Genomic DNA, 12,003 nt, shown 5'->3' on the forward strand with positions numbered 1-12,003 from the left:
TGGTTCATGCCTTGTTTCAGTATTCTAAATCTATTTTTTCAAGCTCCAACAGTTCGTTCAATCACATTGCGCAGAGATGAATGCCTATAATTAAACAGTTCTTTGGCATTTTGAGGTTCTCTTTCACTTCCTCCGTAATCTTGCAAATGATAGCGTAGTCCTTTGTATGGAGCTAGAAATCTTTTTGTGTTTTGAAAACCAGCATCAACAACATAATATTTATCTACCAACAAACATTTTATAAAGAATTACTAAAAGCATATGTGACGTAAATGAGACAAAACAAATTTATTACTCAACAATCGGTTGGTGTGAGTTAAAGTGACTATAACTATATGTTGGTGAGAATAATAAATTTTATGTTGGTGAGAATAATAAATTTTAAAAAGTAATGATTTGATTATAAATTTTATTTACATATAAATAAATTGTTAGTACTTAGTAGATATAAATGTGGGGTTGTTTTAACAAAATATAAACTCGTGGATCAATTTTTATATTAAAATAGGGCTAATTACAGAAATCACATACTTTTAAGGCAAAATTACAATCTATCCATTAAAAGTTTATAATTACAAAAATCCCTCAAAATGGATACAATAATATAAGCGTTGATACATTAATCTGTATGCGCGAGATACATTAATCGTTAAGTAAGATACATTACATTTTATACATGATACACTAATATGATGTACATTTTATACATGATACACTAATCTGATGTGCGAGATACAATAATATAAGCGCTGATACATTAATATGATGCGCGAGATACATTAATCTGATGCGTAAAAATGAGGGATTTTGGAGATTTGTAAAACTTATAGGAAGCAATGGTAATAAGCAAACTAAAGGTGGAATTTCTGTAATTTTTCCATTAAAATATCTCAAATCATGATATGGAATTTCCATATAATTCCATATCATAGTTTTCGGAGAATATGGAATCACATCTCGTGATATGGAATCATGAGATGAAATCAACATAAAATCGCATGTCCAAATACTGATTCTATCTCACGATACCATATCATGCATGGCCAAACGCCTACTTATTATGGGTCATGGCTCACATGTCTCTCTCTCTATATGTATACCTCTTGTAAATTAATAAATTAATGCTACTATTTATTTATTTATTTCATTTTTATACAGTTAAAATACACGTTCTATAATACTAGCCTTTCAATAAATGAATAATGAAAAGAAAGTCAAATAAACATAATTTTATAAGTTTAATTCTGGTGTATTGGTCTATCATCATCAACTTGGTAGTTAGTACTCCCTCTATCTCAATTTATGTGACTTACTTTCCTTTTTTGTCAGTCTAAAAAAGAATGACATATTTCTATACTTAAGTAATAATTTAACTATAAAATGTCTATTTTACCCTTAATAAAATGATTTACAGCAACACAAATTTTTATCATTCATTTTGGACCACAAGTTTTAAAAGTTTTCCTTTCTTTCTTAAATTTCGTACCGAGTCAAACTACCTCACATAAAATGGGACGGAGGAAGTACTTTTTTTTAATGTTTTCAAATCATAGACCTCTATATTTTATCTATAAATATGTTGAGGCATCGTGGTGGTCCTAAATTTCATGGCATTATTTTCTCAAAAAGCAACCCATTTTATTTTGATGATAGGAGTTGCACTATTATGTTGGGAAAATTGTATAAAATAGCAAATTATTAATTAAAACTAAATGTTATATATAACCACAGTTTTATTTAATTTTAATCCGTAGCAAACACTTTGTCATTTGCCTCTCTCCCAGAAATCTCACTCGCCACTCTCCCTGATCTCGCTCACCACTCTCCCTCGCCTCTCTCACTTTATACAAACACAAATGTATAAATTATGTTTGTGTTTATATAAAGTGAGAGAAAATTGTATATACAAATACAAATACATATCTCTTCGTAAATGGTATGCAAATACCCTTCGTCATACTTTTGGGACATTGGTGCCCCTACCGTCCAAAAACTAGGGCATATATGCCATTCACTCTAACGGAAGACTAAATACGGACATGTGGCGCAATCTTATCCATCGATATGATATTTAATATATGTGAGGTTAGTGGATTAGATTCTGACACATGTATGTCCGTTAGTATAAAGGGTATGCACGTTCTAGTTTTTGGACAACATGGCACTAATGTCCCAAAAGTATGACGGATGGTATTTGCATACCATTTACGATAGTTCAGAGTGTATTTGTCCTTTTTCCCTACTTATAATTATACAATACAAATCTTTCTCTACCCAATTCTCTTTTGCCTTTATCTCTTTCTTGCTTTATATAAACACAAATTGTAACACCTCGCAAGTTGAAATAACTAGGAAGAAGCTAATAATTGGAAAAAGTCATTTTTGGAAAGAACGAAAATCTGGAAATTTGTTTAAGTTAGGAAAAGTTGAGATTTGGTCAACTTCAAACAGACATAACTCCTAGCTCAGGATGAGTTAAGTGTAGTTCCAGATATGATTGGAAAGCTCTTGGAATGATCTTTCCAACGCCGCCAAGTTTGCGGGATTCCGAGTTCGTATGGGTAAGTTATTCCCTTTGGAAGTTGGGCTGTTGGATTAAGGAAAGTCTAATCCGGATTTTGAAGGGTATATTAGTCTTTTCCTTACCCAATTAATTTAATTTGTTTTAGTGAATTAATTAGGGTCAAATCAGAAGGATATCAGTTTAGTCAATTGAAAAATACGATAGGGCTTGGAGAAAAGAGAAAAGAAGAAAGGAGAAGAGGAACATCAAGAATTCGCCAAAGAATTGGTCTTACAAGGTATGTGAGTCTTTCATAGCGTTGGGTTCGTTTCACCCACACTCCAAGCATGTTTAGTTCAGCGAAATTTGTCCTAAAAGAGTTTGAAAGTTGATGTTCTTGACATGTATTCTTGAATTTGAATGTTGTTCTTGAATTGGGATGAATTGAGGAGTTTCTGAGATCTTTTGAGTTGAATTATAGAGTTGTTTTGAGTTAGGTTCTTAGGTACATATGCCGGGCATTGGAATATAAAATGAATTTGAGAAAAATATTCGAGTTTAGGCGAATTGGGGCTGTAAAACGAAGAAGGAAAAAGTCGAGCATGATCTAGCACGCAAGTCCGCGACGCGGACTTGCTCCCCCAGTGACCAAAAAGTTTCTCTGCGTTGCAGTTAAGACGCGGACTCCTCTGTCTCAAAATTTAATTTTGCGAGTAATTATTTAAAACACCTCCGCGTCGCGGACTTGTTCCAAGACGGTGATTTCGTGACTTTTCTCATGTTTAGCTATCTAAAATCATTCCTAAACGTCATGAGACCTTTCCTATCACAAATCACAATCCTTGAATCCATAATTCAATTCAAGGACCAGTTAAGAGTCAAGTCAAGAGTAGTTAAGATCAAAGTCAAGAGAAGTCAAGAGTCAAGTTAAGAGAAGTTAATAAAGTTTTCCAAAAGTCTTTTGCAAACGTTTTAACCTTGTTTTAAGACTTAAGTTTTGAGTTCAATAAAGAGTAAAGTTGAAGTTCATCTCTTCAAAAGTATATGGGGACTAAGTATTCCCAAAGAGATTTAAAATGTTTTCACATTTAAATAAGAACGGAAAACTGAGATTTTCAAAAGAGCCTTCGGGCTAGTTTTCAGAAAAGAGTAATCGCTTTCTAAATGAAGCAAGAGGGGAAACTTTGATTTCCAAGATAGCCTTTGAGCTAAGTTTTTGAGCACTAATCTCAAATCACAGAAGAAGTATTTTTTTAAACATAAGAGCAAATATTATTATATTTTTGGGAGCAGTATTGAGCTCCGATATGGGGAGAGTTCAGACAACTCACAACCCCCATAAGCCATGTAGCCATCATGGGTAGAGAATGTTGTGCCGTAATTTTACTATCTTTAGAAAAATTACTTTTTTTTTAAATGTTCTAAGTATAAAACAATTTGAGAAAAATACTTAGAAAAGAGTCGTCACTTAATTATTTAAAGAAATTAAGAAAACTTACAATTTTCAAAGATTTAAATAGAAAAAATCATTTGAAAATACCAAAGATGGTTCGGGGTTCAATTTACACTTCGAGAAGGGTTTAAGCATTCGAAGTGCCCGCTAACATGCGGTTGACCTGCGACTTGACTAAAATATATTTTGACTATTTTTAGAAGAAAAAAAAAGGTGATTTAACATAAAAATAATAAGTTACAATATTTGATCAACTTTGAGAAAATAGTTAAATAAATGACACATTTTATATTTATTTTATTTTTTTAGAAAATGGGACCTTAATTGAACCGTTTGAATTAAAGACAAGTAATTAGAATATTAACAAAACTAGATTAATTGATTTTTATTTGAATTATTTTTTGGTTAATCAAAATATGAAAACTATTTTAAACTAATAAAAAAGTGTTGACTAAAGATTATAAATGAAACTACAAGAGTTGATAAAATGTGATTTGTTAAAAACAAAACAACACAGAGAAATAGTTCATCTTTTGGGGAATTCAACTAAGTTAATTAACAATTCTAAAGTTAGAGTTAAACAACAAACAATAAATAATCACAATTAAACAATTAAAGAGTAAGGGAGAAATTGAATTTGGGCCTCCTTTTGGGCCAATTTCGCTGGAATTTTTTGGGTTTTAATTCAATTCCCGTTTTTGTATACACAAGTTGTATATCAGTGTGTATATCAGCTCTTTTCATATATTTCTTGCTTCCAAAAACCTACATATTTGTTTCATCTTGCCATATCCGTCTTCTCTTATCTTTTCCACGTCAAAGTCGACTCGATAAAGGGTTTGGGGTTCCGAACAACCCAAAATGCAAAAGAGAGAGAGTCCACAATGGACTCGGACGATGTCACATGCAACCAGAGAAAAGGAAGGGAATTAACAAACCAATTCAAATTTAAAAATAAAAAATAAAAAAAATATTGGCAATCGACTGTAACAACATTCTAAGGCCTAACTAAAATGAGCATTAACTTACCAGATGAGAAAATTTTTGTTTACAAACATGATTAAACTTTAACAAATTATGGTTAAATCAAATCCAATCACATTATTCCTTAAAGAAACAATAAACAATAAACAACAAGCTATATTTAAGAAAGAAAAAAAAACACTTAACAAGCCAATGATAATCTTAACAAAAAGAGACATTGGCAGATAAAAAAAAGCACGACTCGGCTTCTTCATATATTTAGGAATCAAGTAATTAAAAGTCATTGGAGACAGAAATTGGTATTAAAATGCTTATGCAAAATTATACGATTCACTCATGCTATGATGACAAGGAAATCACATCTTTGAAATAAGAGGTGTAACCCATTTAGACATTCATACTAAATACTAACCAAACTCGAGCTAAACGAATAGCAAATCTTTCTCAACTATTATGATAATCGACCCTAAAACTCTTACGTATACTCGAAGACAAAATCGTCTTGGATAAACAGTTGGAAGACCTATCACTGGAAGGTAGAACAGCCTAGGAACAACATTAAACAGGTCTGGCAACATTCAAGTAAAAAAGAATTGAAAACGGAGAATAGTAAAGATACGAAAACGAATTTAAACAACTATCGCGATTCCCACATTTAGCTTAAGGTAAAAGATTACATAACATGACATCGAACACTAGTTACTAATGCATATTCATAACAAATAAGAATATACTAAGGCAAGTGGAACCATTTGAAACTAATCGATACACACTTCTAGAGACCAAGAGAATGGACACAGTAAACCATTTCAATAAGAAGAAGAAAAATCTTCCATCATAGAGCAAGATGTAAACAATCAACAACCAAACTAAATGCATTCAAATCAGTCTATGACAGGAACTCGACTCAAAATCATGGCTCAAATAGGACTCGGCTAGACCAAAATCATGAAAAGAAAAATAAACTCAGAATAGAGGAAAAACAGGACTAGAATTCAAAATGAAGAACAAAGAGCTCAATGTAAAATAACCAACATCATAAACCTTGAAATGCTGGAAACAACATGTCGAAATACAAAAGACGGGAAGAATATTATAGAGGAGGAGGCGTTACCTTTTCGGGGGCGGCGACTGAGACAACGAGTTGAGCGAGAGCTTTCCACAACCACAAAGGAAACTCCAAGAATCCCAACGAATTCCAGTAGCAGCGAACCGAGGAAAAATAGAAACTGATATCAATGTATTTGGGTTTGTGACCTTGTATAGCTTTGTAGTTTTCTTACTGTATTTTTCTGTAACTAAGGGAGGTTCTTACTTCGAATGTATACTCTTCTGTCCTTTTTTTCTCCCTTTTTAACCATGAAGACAGCCGGTATTTATAGGAGAAGAACCAGGACAGATTAGGGGGAAATCTGATGCAATTTTGAATGGATTTCAATTCGAAATTCAAATTCTTCTTAAGAGATAAGGTTGCCAGATTTTCTCGATTTGGTGGGATTTTCGCGTGAAGAAGACCATATTGGGGCAGTGGGGTCGCGTATGCTGTTGGACACAACTTCTGGGTTTCCTTTTGGTCGTTGTTCTCACGTGGAGAAGAAGAAGAGGCGAAGTGGGGTCGTTCGGTATTGTTGTTGTGTTGTATCTGATGGGTTTTTTTTGGGAAAATTGTATATAATAGCAAACTATTAATTCAAATTAAATGCTATAAATATAGTTTGATTTAATTGTATCCCATAGCAAACTGTTGCTATTTCACCTCTCTCCTGGTGAATCTCACTCGCCACTCTCGTTCTCTCCCTCGCCTCCCTCGTTTTTATACAAACGCAAGTGTATAAAGTGCGTTTGTGTTTGTATAAAGCGAGAGAAAAAAATTGTATATATACATATATTTTCTTCCCCCTCTCTCCCCTCTCCCAGATCTCGCTCGCCACTCTCCCAGATCTCGCTCGCTCACTCGCCTCTCTCACTTTATACAAAAACGCAAATGTATAAAATGCGTGAAAATTGTATATATACATATATTTTCTTCCCCCTCTCTCCCCTCTCCCAGATCTCGCTCGCCACTCTCCCAGATCTCNNCTCCCAGATCTTGCTCTCTCACTCGCCTCTCTCACTTTATACAAAACCGCAAATGTATAAAATGCGTGAAAATTGTATATATTCATATATTTTCGTTTCCCTCTCTCCCCTCTCCCAGATCTTGCTTGCCACTCTCCCAGATCTCACTCACTCGCCTCTCTCACGTTATACAATTGATCCTTTTGTATATGTATACCAAAACAGATTATACAACTGCTTTCAATTGTATATGTATAGCGAATTATACATATATATGTTTGCTATGGAGAGCAATTATGCAAACTTTGCTATAACATACAAATATGATTTTTTTATTTGCTATATGTGAAGGTTGTTTTTTTTTTGGAATTGAAATTGTGGGCTGGAATGTATGAGGAAATTGGCATAAAATTGGGCCGCTGAAATTAGAGTTGGGCTGCTAGAATTGCAAAATAAAAGGTCCAAAACTGGTTTGTTTAATGGGTTTAGGAGATTTGGCTAATAACTAAATAAGATGAATTAATATAAATTAATTAATGAACTTCTTAATCTGAATGAAATAAAATAATCAATTTACTTGTAAACAAATTTACTCAAAGATATAAACATAACTTAAACTAATCAAACAAATACTTAATTAAAGCAAAAATCTTTTTGAGATGATTTTCGAATATTCTTAAATTATATTAATTATATACATAATTATAAAACACATATATTATTTAAAAATTATAAAAATGACACAACTATTTAAAATAACTTGCAAACTATATTTATTTATTTATTTTTAAATTTTTTATAAAACTAATTATTTTAAATCATTTGAAATTGAAGAAGCTCGATGATTAATCTATAATGTGGAGGTCAAAAATTGGGTGTCAACAGAGAAGGGTCATACTTTTTAGATGATTCCTTTAGTGCTTTTTAGCATAGACTAGTGGATCCACTTAATAGTTCAGGTCTTATGCCCTTGGCAAGGTATAGGATGCTCTGGCAGCGTGAGGGAAATCGTTGTATCATCATAATAGCTCTTACGTGATGGTTGTCAGTTAGAGAAACTCCAGCAGAAGTTATTGTATTTTTATATACATCAGTTTATTTGTATTTTTACATACATCTTAGAGTTATTTGTATCTTTGCATACGCACAGAGTTGACATCATGTTTTAAACAAATTTTCTTTATATTTTACTTGTTTTTAAATTGTTTTATATTGAAATGAGTTCAGTAAGTTGAGTTAAGTTATTTAGGAGTAGAGTAAAGTCAAGGTAAGCGTTTCTTTCAGATCTTTTTCAAGCTTTAGTTATGTTAGTATTCCAACTCGCATACTCGTACAATCAATGTATTGATGCCAGTTGGCCTGCATCATATTATGATGCAGATATAGGTAACTGGGATCGGCATCTGGCGCACCGTTTATCCAATTGAGCACTTTAGAGTCAGTGGTGAGCCTTTTTGCATTCCGAAGGACTCCTTTATTGCTTTTAGTTCTTTTCAATATTCGTTCGTTAGGATGATCGGGGGTCCTGTCCCGACATCCATCTCAGTTGTTTTTAGAGGCTTCATAGACAGTCAGATGTTAGTTCTTTAGTCTTTTCATTATCATTATTCCATGTTGAGACTTGAGTTTGCCTTAATGGCCAGTAGCATATTCTTTTATAACATTCTAGTTTATTATATTAACTTATTTTTTGTTGAGTTTAAGTATTCCGCTGATTTAGTAAGCCAGGCCAAGGGTTCACTTGAGGTCAACAATGGTCTTCGAGTGCTAGTCCCGCCCAGGGTGTAGGCTCAGGGCTTGACAAACTTGGTATCAAAGCATAGAGTTCAAGAGTCCTAGGAAGTCTATGAAGTCGTGTCTGTAGAGTCCTAGTTGTCGGTGTGAAGCGCGCCACATCTATAATTAGGAGGCTGCAACATTTAGGAAAATTTCTCACTTCTTTCACAGTTATTTCGTGCGTTAGAGTTTGATCTCTAAAAAGTTTCCTTCTAATTCGTGCTTGCGCCTGTTTTCAGATAATCATGCCTCCACGAAGAGTAGTCAGAGATCGTCCTACTAGACGTAATGTCGAGGAACAAGAGTTACCAAATGAACCTGAAGTGCAACCTCAAGAAGAAGTCACCAATGCTGAGTTCAGAGAGGTAATTAAGATGCTGAGTTAAGCTGTGACTAACCAGGTTGGTCAACAGAGTGGAGCTCGACAGGAAGGAGTTGACACTTCAAGGATTCTTGAGTTCTTGAGGATGAACCCTCCAAATTTCATGGGTTCGAGCACTACTGAGGATCCGGAGAACTTCATCGAGGAGTTGAAGAATGTATTTGAGGTCATGCATGTTGCTGATACTGAGCGAGTTGAACTAGCTACATATCAACTGAAGAATGTTGCTAGGACTTGATTTGACCAATGGAAGGAGGGTAGAGCAGATAATGCACCACCTGCAAGTTGGGCTTGTTTTGAGGAGACTTTATTGGGGTGTTTCTTTCCCCAAAAATTGAAAGAGGCAAAGGTACGAGAGTTCCTCACACTTAAGCAAGATTCTTTGAGTGTTCATGAATATGGGTTGAAATTCACCCAACTGTCTCGCTATGCTCCGAAAATGGTTGCGGACATGAAGAGTAGGATGAGTCTGTTTGTTGCTGGGTTGTCCTGTCTATCAAGCAAAGTGGTACTGCTTATTGGGGACATCGACATTTCGAGGTTGATGGTTTATGTGCAGCAAGTAGAGGAAGAGAAACTGGGGGATATAGAGGAATTCAAGAACAAGAGGGCTAAGACAAGGGAATGAGTCTGGGCAGCAGAAGAGTAATGCCAACCGGTCATCCTTCCAACAGAAACAGAAGGGACCTTCTCCATCATCTGCTAGTACACCTGCACCTAGGAACAAATATGAGTACAATGATCAGAATTCCAGAGCTAAGCCTGCCTATTCTCAAGATAGTGTGGCACAAGGGGGTAGTAAGCCTCCTGCCTGCGCCAAGTGTGGTAGGAACCACTCAGGTATTTGTCGTGAGGGCTCCACTGAATGTTTCAAGTGTGGTCAGACTGGGTATTTCATGCGAGAGTGTCCAAAGAACAAGAAGGGAAATGGTAATGGGGGCAATAGAGCCCAGTCTTCTTCAGTTGCTCCACCAGACAGGGCTACACCTAGAGGGGCAACTTCCGGTACTGGTGGAGGAACAAATCGCTTATATGCTATCAACAGTCACCAAGAGCAAGAGGATTCACCAGATGTTGTCACTGGTATGATTCAAGTCTTTAACTTTATTATTTATGCTTTGCTAGATCCAGGAGCGAGTTTATCTTTTGTAACTCCATATGTTGCTATGAACTTTGATGTTATTCCTAATCAACTTAGTGAACCATTCAGTGTCTCTACGCCTGTTGGTGAGTTTATTCTAGTAGAGAGAGTCTATCGTGATTGTCCAGTTTTCGTCAATCACAGGAGTACCATGACTGATTTAATTGAGTTAGACATGGTAGATTTTGATGTCATTCTTGGTATGGACTGACTTCATACTTGTTATGCCTCAGTTGATTATAGAACTCGAGTAGTCAAGTTTCAGTATCCAAATGAATCAGTCTTTGAGTGAAAAAGCAGTTCAACAATGCCTAAGGGTCGTTTTATTTCATACCTTAAAGCAATGAAGTTAGTTTCTATGGGGTGTGTCTATCACTTAGTTCGAGTTAATGACTCTAGTGTTGATATACCTCATATTCAGTCAGTCCCAGTAGTAAAAGAGTTTCCAGAAGTCTTTCCTGATAATCTTCACGGAGTCCCTCCTGAGAGAGAAATAGACTTTAGTATAGATATTCTTCCAGATACTCGTCCTATATCTATTCTGCCATATAGAATGGCACCAGCAGAGTTGAAAGAACTTAAAGAGCAATTAAAGGATCTCTTAGATAATGGCTTCATTCGACCAAGTGTCTCACCTTGGGGTGCTCCGGTCTTGTTTGTGAGAAAGAAAGATAGTTTCTTTAGGATGTGTATAGATTACCGTCAGTTGAACAAGGTTACCATAAAAAACAAGTATCCTCTTCCAAGGATTGATGATGTTTTCGATCATCTTCAGGGTGCTTCTTGTTTTTCGAAAATCTACCTCAGATTAGGTTACCATCAGTTGAAAGTAAGGGAATGTGACATTCCAAGGACAGCTTTCAGGACCCGTTATGGTCATTATGAGTTTATGGTCATGTCATTCGGTTTAACCAATGCACCTGCAGCGTTCATGGACCTTATGAATAGAGTATTCAAACCTTATATAGATATGTTTGTTATCGTCTTCATTGATGACATACTAATCTATTCAAGGAATGAAGAAGATCATGCTAGTCATCTCAGAATAGTTCTTCAGACTTTGAAAGATAAGGAGTTATATACTAAATTCTCTAAGTGTGAATTTTGGCTTGAGTCTGTGGCATTCTTAGGCCACATTGTGTCTGGAGTGGGAATTAAAGTTGATACTCAGAAAATTGAGGCAGTGTAGAATTGGCCTAGACCCATATCTCCAATTGATATTAGGAGTTTCTTGGGTTTGGCTGGCTATTATAGAAGGTTTATATAGGGGTTCTCATCTATTACATCCCCTTTGACCAAGTTAACTCAGAAAACAGTGAAATTTCAATGGTCTGAAGCTTGTGAGAAAAACTTTCAGGAATTGAAAAAGAGGTTGACTACTGCCCTAGTTTTAACCTTACCAGAAGGTACTCAAGGTTTTATGGTGTACTGTGATGCATCTAGAGTTGGTTTGGGTTGTGTCTTAATGCAGAATAGCAAAGTTATAGTTTATGCCTCCAGACAGATGAAAGTTCATAAGAAGAACTACCCAACCCATGACTTAGAGTCGGCTGTTGTAGTATTTGCTTTGAAGATATGTCGTCATTACTTGTATGGTGTGCATGTTGATGTATTCACTGATCACAAGAGTCCTCAATATGTGTTCACTCAGAAAGAGCTTAATCTCAGACAAAGAAGGTGGTTAGAATTACTCAAGGATTATGACA

Source organism: Solanum tuberosum, unplaced genomic scaffold (genome assembly GCF_000226075.1).
Source record: "Solanum tuberosum cultivar DM 1-3 516 R44 unplaced genomic scaffold, SolTub_3.0 scf00336, whole genome shotgun sequence".
NCBI classification, from domain to species: Eukaryota; Viridiplantae; Streptophyta; class Magnoliopsida; order Solanales; family Solanaceae; genus Solanum; species Solanum tuberosum.